This window comes from Phascolarctos cinereus, unplaced genomic scaffold, assembly GCF_003287225.1.
Source record: "Phascolarctos cinereus isolate Bilbo 61053 unplaced genomic scaffold, phaCin_HiC Scaffold_726;HRSCAF=1367, whole genome shotgun sequence".
NCBI lineage: Eukaryota > Metazoa > Chordata > Mammalia > Diprotodontia > Phascolarctidae > Phascolarctos > Phascolarctos cinereus.
This window is the reverse complement of record NW_027556098.1, coordinates 37,644,032-37,658,390: the sequence shown is the minus strand read 5'-3', so window position 1 is coordinate 37,658,390 and position 14,359 is coordinate 37,644,032.

Genomic DNA, 14,359 nt, shown 5'->3' with positions numbered 1-14,359 from the left:
GCAGGGAAAATTGGTGAAAACACACACACACACATACACACACATGTACACATATACATACACACAAATTGTATGAGAAAAACATGATGGAGCAAGAGAAGTAGCTTTGGAGGCATGTTACAGAGGATAAAAGAAGATTAGTTGTGAGAAAGAGACAAGGTAGTATAAAGAAAGAATTGAGTGTAAGAAAGGGCAGAGTGTCTTATTACTGTACTAGCTTGGCATTAGAAATCAAAAAAATCAAATGAGATATGTATACACACACACACACACACATATTTACATATGAATGTAAAGCACCTTATAAATTTTAAGTGCTAAATAAATGTCTGTTAAAATAATCCATAAACTGACATATTATATCAGTGTCCCACTTCCCTATACCTGGAAAAGGCAAAAAAAGGATTCAAAACAATTATGGGGGAAATCAATCTTAGATGACAAATTTAAGAATCTAAAAAACAAAATGTTTTAAAGGCATCATAACCACTACCAAAACTAAGGCATTGTGAGTGGAAGATGGAGGTGATTAGAAGCTACAGGCATGTGAGGCCTCTCCTAGAATACAAAGTAAGATAGTGGAGATTTAATTGGTTTTGAAGGTTCACCAGAGAACACAAGTAGGTGATGTATTGTAAATCTCTTGTTTGTGGGCACCCTGAAAGGCATTTGTTACTTTCAAGCTCTATGGGTCTAGATTCCTACTACTATAATTTATGACTCATCAGTGGTTTGCTAATGGTCATAGTCAGTCACAATTAGCTCAAAGCAAAGACATTTACTAAGATTGCATAGTCAGAAAAATAGGTACAAAACATTCTCTTCATAAAACCGAAGTACACATAGAATCTGTGGGAAATGTGAGTATAAATTTAGAGTACAATGGTAGTGAGGCACACGTGTAGTGAACATACTCCCACATAATTCACAAATCCAGAACTGGAGGGCTTTGATTCCTTTCTTTCTTTATGGAGTACTCAAGAAATCTCCGTTGGGCTCAGCTGGGCACCCACAGTTACCCAGCTTCTCTCTGAATTTCCACCATTGAATGCCAGGGCTAGTTCTTTCTTAAGACCAGCTTACTCACTTCTTTGCTGCCAAAGGTCATGCTCCTTGAAGTTGCTTCCGGACTCTTCTGAATTATGTCTGTATTTAGGTATGGCTATACAGACAAAGCATTGGGCCCAAAATATATTCTTAGACTTGAGAATATTTGGGAAAATGTTTTCTATGATCTCAAGTTGTTTACTGGCACATATGCCCATATTCTTAATATCAGAGTTCTCCCACCGAATCATTCATATAGAAAATTAATCTGCTAGGAATCATGGAATAAAAGAAACAATCTTTCAGGTAATTCAAAGAATAGTATAAAAGATGGTCAGATACGCACACACACGTACATGTATGTATATCAGATGACGTTTTCCACATTATTTTCCTCCCTTCAGGCAAATCTTCTACAGCCTCACCAATTTAAAAATTATCATTTGAAATCTATTTTGTGAACTTTGTTCATTTTAATATAATAACTAAGATATCTACATTGCAGAATTTAATATTTATTATAGTAACAGAATGTTTTTTCTTTTTTCTTTTTTGCATATTTTATTGATTTATTTTGATTTATCAACAATCACTTCCATATGCTTTTGAGTTTAAAATTTTTCTCCCTCTTCCTCCCCACCACCCTCCCCAAGACAGTGCACAATGTGATATAGGCTATACATTTACATTCTTATTAAACATATTTTCACATTAGTGAAGTTGTAAGTAAAAATTAAAACCAATAGGGGGAACCATCAGAAAGAGGAAACAAAACTCAACAGAAGAGGAAAAAAAAGATAGCGATTCATTTTCACAGTTGTGACTACTATCATGTCTTTTTCTCCATCCTTTCTTCCCCCCATTTATGCTTTTCTTTCTCTCTCTCCCCTTCCCCCCTCACTAGTACTTTGCTTTTGACCACTGCCTCCTTCAGTCTCTCTTCCCTTCTATTATCCCCCTCCCCCCCTTCCCCTTCCTCCTACCACTTCTTCCCTCCCTTCCATCCCCCCTCCCTTTTCTTTTTCCTTTTCCCTCCTACTGTCCATAGGGCAAGTTGGATTTCCATACCCAACTGATTATGTTATTCTTTTCTTGAGCCAAATCTGATGAGAGCAAGGTTCAAACAAAGCTCACTGCCCTCTCTTCTTTTCCTCTGCTGTAATAGGATTTTCTGTCTTTTCCTGTAATGCAATTTACCCTTGTCTGCCTCCTCCTTTCTCAGTACATTTTCTAAGATCAGACTAATCCACTTACTTGGATCTATTTAACCCACTTGATTAGATTTTTTTTTATCGTTACATCAAGGTCAACTACCATCCACCCCTTTATGTATACTCCTTTAATATGGTGTAATAACAATACAGTTCTCAAGAGTTAAAAGTGTCATCTTCCCTTGTAGGGATGTAAACAGTCCACCCTTCTTAACAACATTTTGTATCTTTCTGTCCTATTTACTTTTTTATGTCTTTCCTGAATCTTGTACTGGAAGATCAAATTTTTTGTTGAGCTCTGGTCTTTTTATGAGGAAGATTTGGAAGTCTCCTATTTCATTGAATATCCATCTCCTCCCTTGAAAAATCATGTTCATTTTTGCAGGGTATTTGATCCTTGGCTGCAATCCAAGCTCCTTTGCCTTATGGAATATCATGTTCCACACCCTGAGGTCTTTTAATGTAGAAGCTGCAAGGTCCTGTGTAATCCTGACTGTGGTTCCATGATATTTAAATTGTTTCTTTCTGGCTGCTTGCAGCACCTTCTCTTTCATCTGGTAATTTTGGAATTTTGCTATTATATTCCTTGGCATTGTCAATTTGTGATCTCTTTCAGGTGATGAGCGGTGACTTCCTTCTATGGTTATTTTACCTTCTGGTTCTAGGATTTCAGGGCAGTTTTCCTGGATTGATTTTCCAGGTCGGTTGTTTTACCAATGAGGTATTTTATGTTTTCATCTATTTTTTCATTTTTTTGTTTCTGTTTGACTGATTCTTGCTCTCTCATAGAATCATTAGTTTCCATTTGTCCAATTCTAGTTTTTAACAGATTGTTTTCTTCTGTTAGTTTTTGTGCTCCCTTCTTCAATTAGCCAATTATACTTTTAAGGGATTTGTTTTCTTCAGTGTACTTTTTTCCAGTTTGCCAATTGTGTTTTTTAGGGACTTGTTTTCTTCAGTGTACGTTTTTTCCAATTGGCCAATTGTATTTTTTAAGGACTCTCTACCTCTCTCGTTAGACTTTTAAAAAATCCTTCTTGAGCTCTTTTAAGAAGGCTTTTTGGGCTTCAGACCAGTTCGTATTCCCTTTTGACGTTGCAGGTGTGTTTTTGTTGACAATGTTTTCCTCTTCAGAATTTCTGTCTTGATCTTCTCATAATATGACTCTATGGTACATTTCTTTTTACTCTTGGTGTTTCTTTATTCCCTGGCCTTTAAAGAGATTGAGCTCCCTTGCTGGGGAACAGAGGGCACTGACCCAAGCTTCTTGTGTTGGGTGCCTATGTCTTGGACATTGGCTTTGTGTGCTGGGGCAAGGTAAATGCTTGGCTTCCTAGCATACACGTTTCTTTCATGAGACCTAGTGAAAATAGCCACTGGTTCAGCCTTAAAGACTGAGTTCATCTGTCTTTGTCTCTCTGTCTCTGTCTCTCAACATTTAAAGCAAGAAGGATAACAAATCAGTTTGAAAATTTGAATAAAGTTTGCTGTTTTTGTTGTTATAATGCTTTTTGTGGAAGGGAAAAGTAGGCAAAAAAGTTTTATGTGGGCTAGAGAATTTAATCTTGGAATATGAATCATATCAGTTATATAGTAGCAGGGATAATAGAGTTAGTCTTTTTATTAGCTTGACATAGCAGTGTCCATGTGCTAATTTTCATACCAATATTTTCAAACTCAGTCCAAGATCAGAAGAAGAGTTCACTTTGGCATGAAAAATTGGCTAATTATAATAGAAACTCAAATAAATTTGAGAACTAAAGATGAACTATGGAAGATATAGGATTTTTAATTTAACATCAACAAATTAGAAGAAGCCACATGGGCACTTTTATGTATTATTAACTTATTAAATAATAAGGGTGGCTAGGTAGCATAGTGGATAGAGTGCTGAGCCTGTAGTCAGGCAGACTCATTTTTCTGAGTTCAAATTTGGCCTCAGACACTTACTGGCTGTGTGACCTTGGAAAAGTTACTTAAGGGGGCAGCTAGGTGGCACAGTGGATAGAGTACCAGCCCTGTATTCAGGAGGATCTGAGTTCAAATCTGGCCTCGGACACATAACACTTACTAGCTGTGTGACCCTGGGCAAGTCACTTAAACCCATTGCCTAACTAAAAAAAAGAAAAAAAAAGAAAAAAAAGGAAAAAGAAAAGTTACTTAGGCCTGTTTAACTCGGTTTCCACATCTATAAAATGCGCTGGAGACAAGAAAACCCCAAACATGGTCACAAAGAGTCAGACATGACTTAAAATGACTGATCAACAACAACAATTAAATAATAATCTAGCTTTTAATTGAAAGAGCTTCTGATACTGTGGAAACAATATTTTCTTCCACTGAATTTTAAATTGAAAAGTTGAAAAAACACCCCAAATTCATCTTTCTTTTCCAACCTGTACAAAACAGAAAGGGAAAATGAAATTTGAGCTGAAAAGCCCAGTGTCAGCAATTTTTCATATTCAAAGTTTATTTAATTTTTTTGATTTTAAAAAACAAAACAAAACATATGCACCAAGAACCATCCCCTAATGGAAAAGTGTCCTAGGGGCAGCTAGGTGGCGCAATGGATAGAGCACCGGCCCTGAAGTCAGGAGCACCTGAGTTCAAATCCGGCCTCAGACCAAACACTGGACACTTACTAGCTGTGTGACCCTGGGCAAGTCACTTAATCCCAATTGCCTAAAAAAAAAAAGGGGGTCTAAAACTAAAAACAAACTGTTCTAAAAAGAATTGTAAGCCATTAACAACCATATGAAAGATTGCTCCAAATAACGAAAAATAAGAGAAATTCTCATCAAAATAATTTTGGGGTTCTACAAAGAGGTCTACATTAATACTCTGTCCTGGTTATTCTCCTATTCATCTGATCACTCCTTCTCTGTCTCTTTTCCTGAATCCTCTCCCATATAATGCCCTCTCACCACAAATGTCCCTCAGAGTTCTGTCCTAGACCCTCTTTTCTTTCTATATATTACTTCTCTTGGTTCATTTCACCATCAATTCCCGTGAATTTAATTACCATCATTATGCTGATGATTCTATTGACTGGGTATATTTTCTTGTTGTCCCCTATTACTGGGCAGCTATCCCCTGCTCTTACTACTAACCGCTCTGGCTTCCTTTAAGTCCCAACTAAAATTTCACCATCTACAAGAAGGCTTCCCCAACCTCTCTTAATTGTAATGCCTTTCCTCTATTAATTATTTCCTATTTATCCTGTATATACCTTACTTTGTATAAATTTTTTTACATGTTGCTTTCCCTATTAGATTGTAATCTGCTTGAGGGCAGGGACTATGTTTTTCCTCTTTTCGTATCCCCAGCCCTTAGCATAGTGCCTGACACGCAGTAGGCATTTAATAAATGTTTATTGATTAACACATTGTTGATAGAATTGCACATTAGTCCAGATATTCTGAATAACAACTTGAATCATGCCAAGAAAGGCCAGATAATTCACTACTAAGAATATATACGTCAAGGATATCAAAGTCAGAAAGATCCTGTATACACCAAAATATTCATTGGAACATTTTTTTTTATGTTGGCATAGAACTGGGAAAAAAAAGTAGATGCCCATTGATTGGGGAATTACTAAACAACTTGTATTATATGAATGTAATGGAATAATACTGCATTTGTAATAAACAATGAATCTGAAGAATTTAGATAAAAGTGGATATAAAGTGAAGTAAAAAACACCAGGAAAACAATATACAGCCTTAAGTGCAGATTCACTTATGTTACATCCATACTCAATAAACTCCATGGTTCCTTATAATCTCCAGGATCAAATACAAAAATCCTCTGTTTGGTATTCAAAGTCCCTTATAACCTAACCCTCTCCCTCTATACTTTCCCATTCTTCTTATACCTTCTCCCTCCCCTCCTCTTTGCTGTTCTTTAAACAAGGAACTCCATCTCTTAGCTCTGGGCATTTTCACTGGCTGACTCCCATGCCTGGAATGCTCTCCCTCCTCATCTTTGCCTCCTGGCTTCCTTTAAGTCCCACCTTCTACTGGAAGCCTTTTCTGATCACTGTTCTAGTGCCTTCCCTCTATTGACTATTTCCAATTTATCTTGTCTATAGCTATTTGTATATAGTTTTTTGTATCTTGCTTTCCCCATTAATTTTTTAGCTCTTTCAGGCTAAGGACTGTTTTTTTTTCTTTGTATCCCCATCACTTAGCAAGGTGCCTGGGACATAATAGGCACTTAATAAATGCTGATTGGCTGAATTACAAAAGAGAAATGAGAAAATCCAAGTCTTCCTCTTTTGCAGAAGTGAGGGATAATTCATGTAAGATATTACAAATATTACCATTTTTGGTTGATATATTGGTTAATTTTGCTGACTGTTCTTTTCCTTCTTTCTTTTAAATTATTTGTTACAAGGTCTGGTTATCTGGGTAGGGAAGCAGAAAAGGATGTATTTGGAAATGGTGATATAAAAATTAAAAAAGAAAGAAATTAAAAATAAAATACAGAAATTAAAATTAAAATAGCTAATTATGTCTATAATTATACATATACACGAAGTACATGAACTTGTTTTTAACTAAAAAGTTGATATCTTTCAATAGTTGTTCTGAATATTCAGAGCAAAATACACCTTCAAACATCTATGGTTAACCTGTTAAATGAAGATGGTCACTTTTATGTAAAAAAATGTCAAAAATGGAAATAGGAATATTTAATATATTAGGAAATAGGAAATCTTAAAAATTAGAGGAGAAATAGGAAAAACTTAGAAACATAAAAGATTAATAAAGATACTAAAAGTTGTTTTATTTAAAGAAAAGGTTAGAAAGTCAAATAATTAAAAGTTTAAAAAATGGCCAAGGCAAAATCATAATAAAACCAGAAGTGAAAACAATGATCAGAACCTACCATGCACAGTTATATACCAACAACATTTAGACCAAAGAGATTACCTTTACAAATGTAAGATAACAAAACTAAGAGAAAACCAAATGGAGATCTTAAATAATCAGATCTCAGGAAAAGATATGAGACTAGCTATAATGTGACTGCTGAGGTGGGGTTGGGGTGTAGATGTATGTATCCTGGAGCTTGAGACTTTTAATAAATGCTTTTCTGGTGTTTATGAAGACTGTAATAATGTATTTAAAATTTATACAAATGTAAAAACCATAATAATGTTTTTTTTTAATTATAGTCTTTTCACTTCATAGGTGTGAGCCTTAGAACTCATATAAATGGAATCGTTGGAAGCCAATTTCCTAGTCAACTTGGGAAAATAACAGGTAAGAGTTTTATGGGGAATTCCCATCAAAGCACTAGTTTATCATGAAAAGTTCTTTCTTTTAATTTGCAGTGGGTATATTTTTAAAGCAATGGCTAGGATATAAATATTTTTATTTCTTATCTCAATTGTTTTTTTTTCCTTGCAATGGTCTTTAGTTAAAAATTGTCCACTGCAAATCATTAACAAGTAGCAATTATTAGCAATAAAATAAATATTATTGTGTAGCTACTTGTCATGTACTTCATATGTTAGCTTTATTTTTATAATTGTAGGAGTCTTTAGATGTGAGGAGAAAAAGAGGATCTAAAGTTTGAATAACAAGAATCTCGGACCCTCTTTTTAATTAGAACTATATCAAAGACAATATAGACAGGCAATTCACTATACCATCAAATAATGATCCACTCACTTATTAGCTACTGGTTGAGAACAAGAAGGTTTGAAATGATGGGATAATCTGTTTCTGAACAACCACATTTAGGAGTAGGGGATGGCAAGATGGGATCTGTCCTAGTTAGTAAACTGTCTTTACCAATGCAGATAAACAATTTCTCTGCAATTTAGCCTTAGAGTATTACCTGGGGATGGGGGGACTGAGAGTTTATGGACTTAACTAGAGTAATACAGCCAGTTTATGTGAGAGGTGTGATTTGAACTTAGATGATTTTTTAAAAATAGTATTTTATTTTTTCCAATTACATGTAAAATTTTTTTAGCATTCTTTTTTAAAATTTTGAGTTCCAAATTCTCTCCCATACTCTCCTAGCTTCTCTCTGAGACAGTAAACAATTTGATATAGGTTATACATGTGTGATCATTCAAAACATATTAGTAATGTTATGAGAGAAAACACAGACTAAGAAGAAAAAAGACACAAAGAAATGAAGTGAAAAAGAAAAAAAATATGCTTCTGTCTGCCTTCAGATTTCACCAATTCTTTCTCTAGAGGTGGAGAGCATTTTTCATCATGAGTTGTTTGTAATTGTCTCGGATCATTGTGTTTCTGAGAATAGCTAAGTCATTTACAATATTGCTGTTACTGTGTATAGCACAGTACTGGTTCTCCTCATTTTTCCTGGTTCTCATTTCAAATTGAATCAGTTCATAAATTTTCCCAGATTTTTCTGAAATCTGCCTGCTAGTCATTTCTTATAGCAAAATAGTATTTCATTACTGTTATATATCTCACCTTGTTCAGCCATTCTCCAATTGATGGACAACCCCTCACTTTCTAATTCTTTGCCACCACAAAAGGAGATGCCATAAATATTTTTGTACAAGTAAGTTCTTTCCTCTTTTTGTGGATCTCTTTGGGATACAGACCTAGTAGTGGATTGCTGTGGTATGCACAGGTTTAAAGCCCTTTGGTCATAGTTCCAACTTGCTCTCCAGAAGTTAGATCTGTTTGGAACTCCACCAACAGCATCCCAATTTTCCCACATTTCCTCCAATCCTTTTCTGTCGTATCAGCCAATCTGATAGGTGTGAGGTGGTACCTTAGAGATGTTTTAATTTGCATTTCTCTAATCAATAGTGATTTAGCACACTTTTACATGACTATAGCTTTAATTTCTTTGTCTGAAAACTGCCTGTTCATATCCTTTGACCATTTATCAATTAAGAAATGACTTATATTCCTATACATTTGATTCAAGTCTCTATATATTTGAGAAATGAAGTCTTTATCAGAGAAACTTGCTATAAAAATTGTTTCCTAGCTTTCTACTTTCCTTCTAATCTTGTCTGCATTTGGTTTTGTTGTTCAAAATCTTTTTAATATAGTATAACCAAAGTTATCCATTTTACATCTCATTATCCTCTCTATCATTTGTTTGGTCATAAATTCTTCCTTTTTTCATAGATCTGACAGATATACTATTCCTTACTCTCCTAATTTGCTTATGTCATTACCCTTTTTGTCTAAATCATGTATCCTTATCTTTGACCTTATCTTAGTATATATCGTATTGGCATGCATAAACTACACCTAGTTTTCACTATATTGTTTTCCCAGCAATTTTTATAAAATAATGAGTTCTTGTCCCAAAAGCTTTCGTTTGGGGGTTTATCAAATACTAGATTATTATGATTATGATTATTATATATTGTGTATCTAACCTATTCAACTGAACCACCACTCTATTTCTTAGCCAGTACCAGATAGTTTTGATGACTACTGCTTTATAATACAGTTTGAGATCTGGCATGTCCAAGTCACCATCCTTCATATTTTTTTTCCGTTAATTCCCTTGATATTCTTGACCTTTTGATTTTCCAGATAAATTGTGTTATTATTTGTTCTAACTCTATAAAATAATTTTTGGTAGTTTGATTGGTGTGGCACTCAATAGGTAACTAATTTAGGGAGAATTGTCATTTTTATCATATTGCCTCAGCCTACCCATGAACAATTAATATTTTTCTAATTGACTTTATTTCTAAATGACTTCATTGGTGTGAAAAGTGTTTTGTAATTGTTTTCATATGGGTCCTGGGTTTGTCTTGGCAGGTAGACCCCCAAGTATTTTACATTGTCTGTAGTTACTTTAAGTGGAATTTCTCTTTCTATTTCTTGCTGGACTTTGTTGATAATGTAAAGAAATGCTAATGATTTATGTGGATTTATTTCATATAAAGCAACTTTGCTAAAGTTAATTATTTCAACTAGTTTTTTAGTTGATTCTCTAGGATTCTCTAATTATACTGTTCTATTATCTGCAAAGAGTGATAGTTTTGTTCCTCTTTGCCTATTCTAATTCCTTCCATTTGTTTTCTTCTCTTATTCCTATAACTGCCATTTCTAGAACAATATTGAATAAAACTGATGATAATGTATATCCTTGCTTCACCTCTGATCTTATCGGGAAAGCTTCTAGCTTATCCCCATTACAGATAATGCTTGTTAATGGTTTTAGATAGATACTACTTATTTTAAAGAAAGCTCCATTTATTCCTATGTTTTCTAATATTTTTATAGAAATGGGTATGATTTTTGTTAAATGTTTTTCTGCATTTATTGATATAATCATATGGTTTCTGTTGGTTTTGTTATCAATACGTCAATTATACTGATAGTTTAACCAGCCCTATATTCCTGGTATAAATCCCATCTGGTCATCTTGTATGATCTTTGTGATTACCTTGCTAGTGTTTTATTTAAAAGTTTTGCATCAGTATTCATTAGGGAAATTGATCTAGTTTTCTTTCTATATTTTTTTTTTTTTGGCGAGGCAGTTGTGGTTAAGCGACTTGCCCAGGGTCACACAGCTAGTAAGTGTCACGTTTCTGGTCTGATACAGGATTTGAACTCAGGTCCTCCTTACTCTAGAGGCAGTGTTCTATCCACTGTGCCACTTAGCTGCCTCTCTTTCTCTATTTTTGCTCTTGCTGTTTAGGTATCAGCACCATATTTATGTCATAAAAGGAATTTAGCAAGACTCTTTCTTTGCCTATTCATTTTTGTAAAACATTCATCCAAGTTACTTAGATTGTCAGATTATTGGCATACAATTGTGCAAAACAGCTCCTAATAATTGTTTTAATTTCCTCTTCGTTGGTGGGGAATTGATCCTTTTCATTTTTAATACTAGTATTTTGGTTTTCTTCTTTCTTTTTTTAATCAAATTAACCAATGGTTTTTCTATTTTTTTTCATAAAGCCAGGTCCTAGTTTTGTATATTAGCTCAATAGGTTTCTTACTTTCAATTTTATTAATATCACCTTGGATTTTTTAGGATTTCTAATTTGCTGTTTAATTTAAGATTTTTAATTTGTTTTTTTCTAACTTTTTTTAAAAAGTGAGATAACTAAATAATTGATTTATTCTTTCTTTATTTTATACTGTAAACACTTAGAGAGATACAGTTTCCCATAAATATTGATTCAGCTACATCCTACAAATTGTGGATGTTGTCTCATTGTTCTCATAGTCTCTTTAATGAAATTATTGATTGTTTCTATGATTTGTTCTCTGCCCACTCATTGTTAAGGATTACATTATTTAGTTTCCAATGGATTTTAATCTATTTTTCCACTGCCCTTTATTGAATGAAATTTTTATTGCATTAGGATCCCAGAAGAATGCATTTATTATTTCTGCCTTTTTGCATTTGATTATGAAGTTTTATGCCTTAATACATTCAATTTTTTGTAGATTCCATATACTGCTGAGTAAAAAGGTATATTCATTTCTAGCCCCATTCAATTTTCTCCAGAGCACTATATCTCACTTTTCTTTTTTAAAAATTAATTTATTTTCGTTTATCAACAATCACTTCCATAAGCTTTTGAATTTTAAATTTTTCTCCCCCTCCTTCTCTACCTCCCTCCCCAAGATGGCATGCAATCTGATATAGGCTGTACATATACATTCCTATTAAACATATTTCACATTAGTGATGTTGTAGGTAAGAATTAGAACCAATAAGAGGAACCACCAGAAAGAGGAAACAAAACACCACAGAAGAAAAAATAGCAAATAGTATGCTTCGATCTGCATTCAAACTCCATAGTTCTTTCTTTGGATGCGAATAGCATTTTCTATCATGAGGCCTTTGGAGATGTGCTTGTATTGCTGAGAAAGGTTAAGTCTATCAATATTAGTTATCGTACAATGTGACTGTTAGTGTGCACAACATTCTCCTGGTTCTGCTCACTTCACTCAGCGTCAGACCCCAAGACAGGAAAAGATGGGGGTGGGGTGGGGTAGAGTGATATGTCATGAATTCAGAGACAGATGGGAAGAATTTTACCAATTGATGCAGATTGAAGCAATTACAACCAAGAAAACAACATGCATAATGATATAAGAATGCAAAAAAGAAAGCAAAAAACAACAAAATGCTTTGCAATTATAGTAACAAAGCTTAAACCTGAAAAAGGGTTGAGAAAATGAACCTACATACCTTCATTTGCAGAGGTAGAGTGAATGTAGAATGTGAATTTAGACTGTTACATATTCTATTAGATAATATCTATATGTTGGTTGCTTTTGCTAAATTGTTTCTCACCACATCTTCCATTTGAAAAAAATCTTTATTACAAAAGAAGTATCATTGGATAGGTGAGTAGGGACATATTTAGAAACAAGTTGATCGGAAAAAAAGACATCAAAAAAACAAAAATAAAAAAGAAGAAAGCCAGTGTTTTAAAAAAAAACAGTCTTAGTCTTAGAAAAAAAAAGATGAGGAAAAGCATCGTCTTGCATTTCTTAGAGAGTTGGAAGCCTATGAGTACAGAATGGCATCAGCAGAATGTTGCAAGACCTGAAAGAAATGGTCTTGGTAGGTTGATTTTGCTTAACTATTCATCTTTGTTGCAAGGGAAAAATAAATGGGTGAGGCATGGAGTGTGGGAAATTAATTAAGAACAAATTCCAACCTTTAAATATACGTATACGTACATGTATGTATCTATATGTATATGTATTTATATATACACACACATACACTTGTATATATGTATGTATATATGTAAAGAAGGTAGAAACTAAATAATGTGAATATATATTTTCTATTCTTCAGTGAATCATTATATTATTGATATAATTTTTGAGATAATTTTGAGGAAAGCTTATATTTAAATTAAGTTAAAGGATGAGAATGAGAAAGTAGAATATCTAAAATAAAAAAGAAAGTGATATAGTTAGACGGTATCTTTTTTTCCCATTGTAGTACAAATTTGGTTTGCAGGAAAACCCATTCAGGTAAATTTTAACTATGGAAAATTTCTATTCATATAACTGTATATGTGAAAGAGATTATTTATTTCTCCTGAAGCCTTCATTTTATAAGTAATAGACATGTTCATGAAGTTAAAATGACTTGCCAGACTCACAGAGGTCAAGATTAACCAAAAAGACTGGTATCATTCTGCCTTGAAGTGTTTTCAGGTTTGCATGACTACCTGATTAGATAGCCTTTCTCCTCCAACCTGTAAATAATCCTTCTGTTTCCCCTTATTTGGATTCTCTTTCTTTTCACGACCCTTGAATGGAAACTTTTCCCAAGGTTATGTCCTTAACTTCATTTTCTTCTCTTTGGCCTTTCTTCTTTGGTGATATCTTATGTTCTTTCTGTTTCAATTACAATTTGTATAATGATAATTAACAATGCAGTTGGCACAAGTTTATAGATTTATTCCCAATCTTTCCCCGGAGCTCTTTCTCTCTCTTTACAAATGCTTGATAAACATCACCATATGGCTATGCAATTGGAACCTTAAATTCAATATATTCAAAACTGAACTAATTTTCCTACAGCTTATTCCTCCCTTCTTTTTAATATCCCATTCTTTATTGCTTTTCATGATATCACCATTTTCTTAATTACCCAATACCAGAGCAACCAACCCTTGATTGCTAGGGTTTAATAGCTGCTACTATTGCTAAGTCCTTAGTGTGGTTGAATGACTCAGAGAAATGTTTCTCAGGGATATAATAACCCCTTCTTTTTGCTCAAGTGTTTTTGTCATATTGTTGCATTTATACATGGTTTCTGTTAGACAGCTGGCCACACCACAAACCCACACAGTTTGCAGAAACATCTACAGCAGTGGAGATCCTGATCATTTATAAACAGGGGGTCTTTTTCTCTCTCTTTCTCTTTACATATCTGACTCTCCATTTCTCTGTCTCTGTCTGAGTATCTGTTAGTGTTTCTCACTCTATATTTCTCTCTATATATAACAGCAGCTCTAATGTGATCCCCTAAATGAGGGTGAACAGGGGACTTCATGAACATCACGTAACGAATAGGCCCTGGGACCAACTACTTCCTAGCAAGGGTTCACCCCAAAGGGGGCTTGGGCATTTGCCTGAAGGACAACCTGT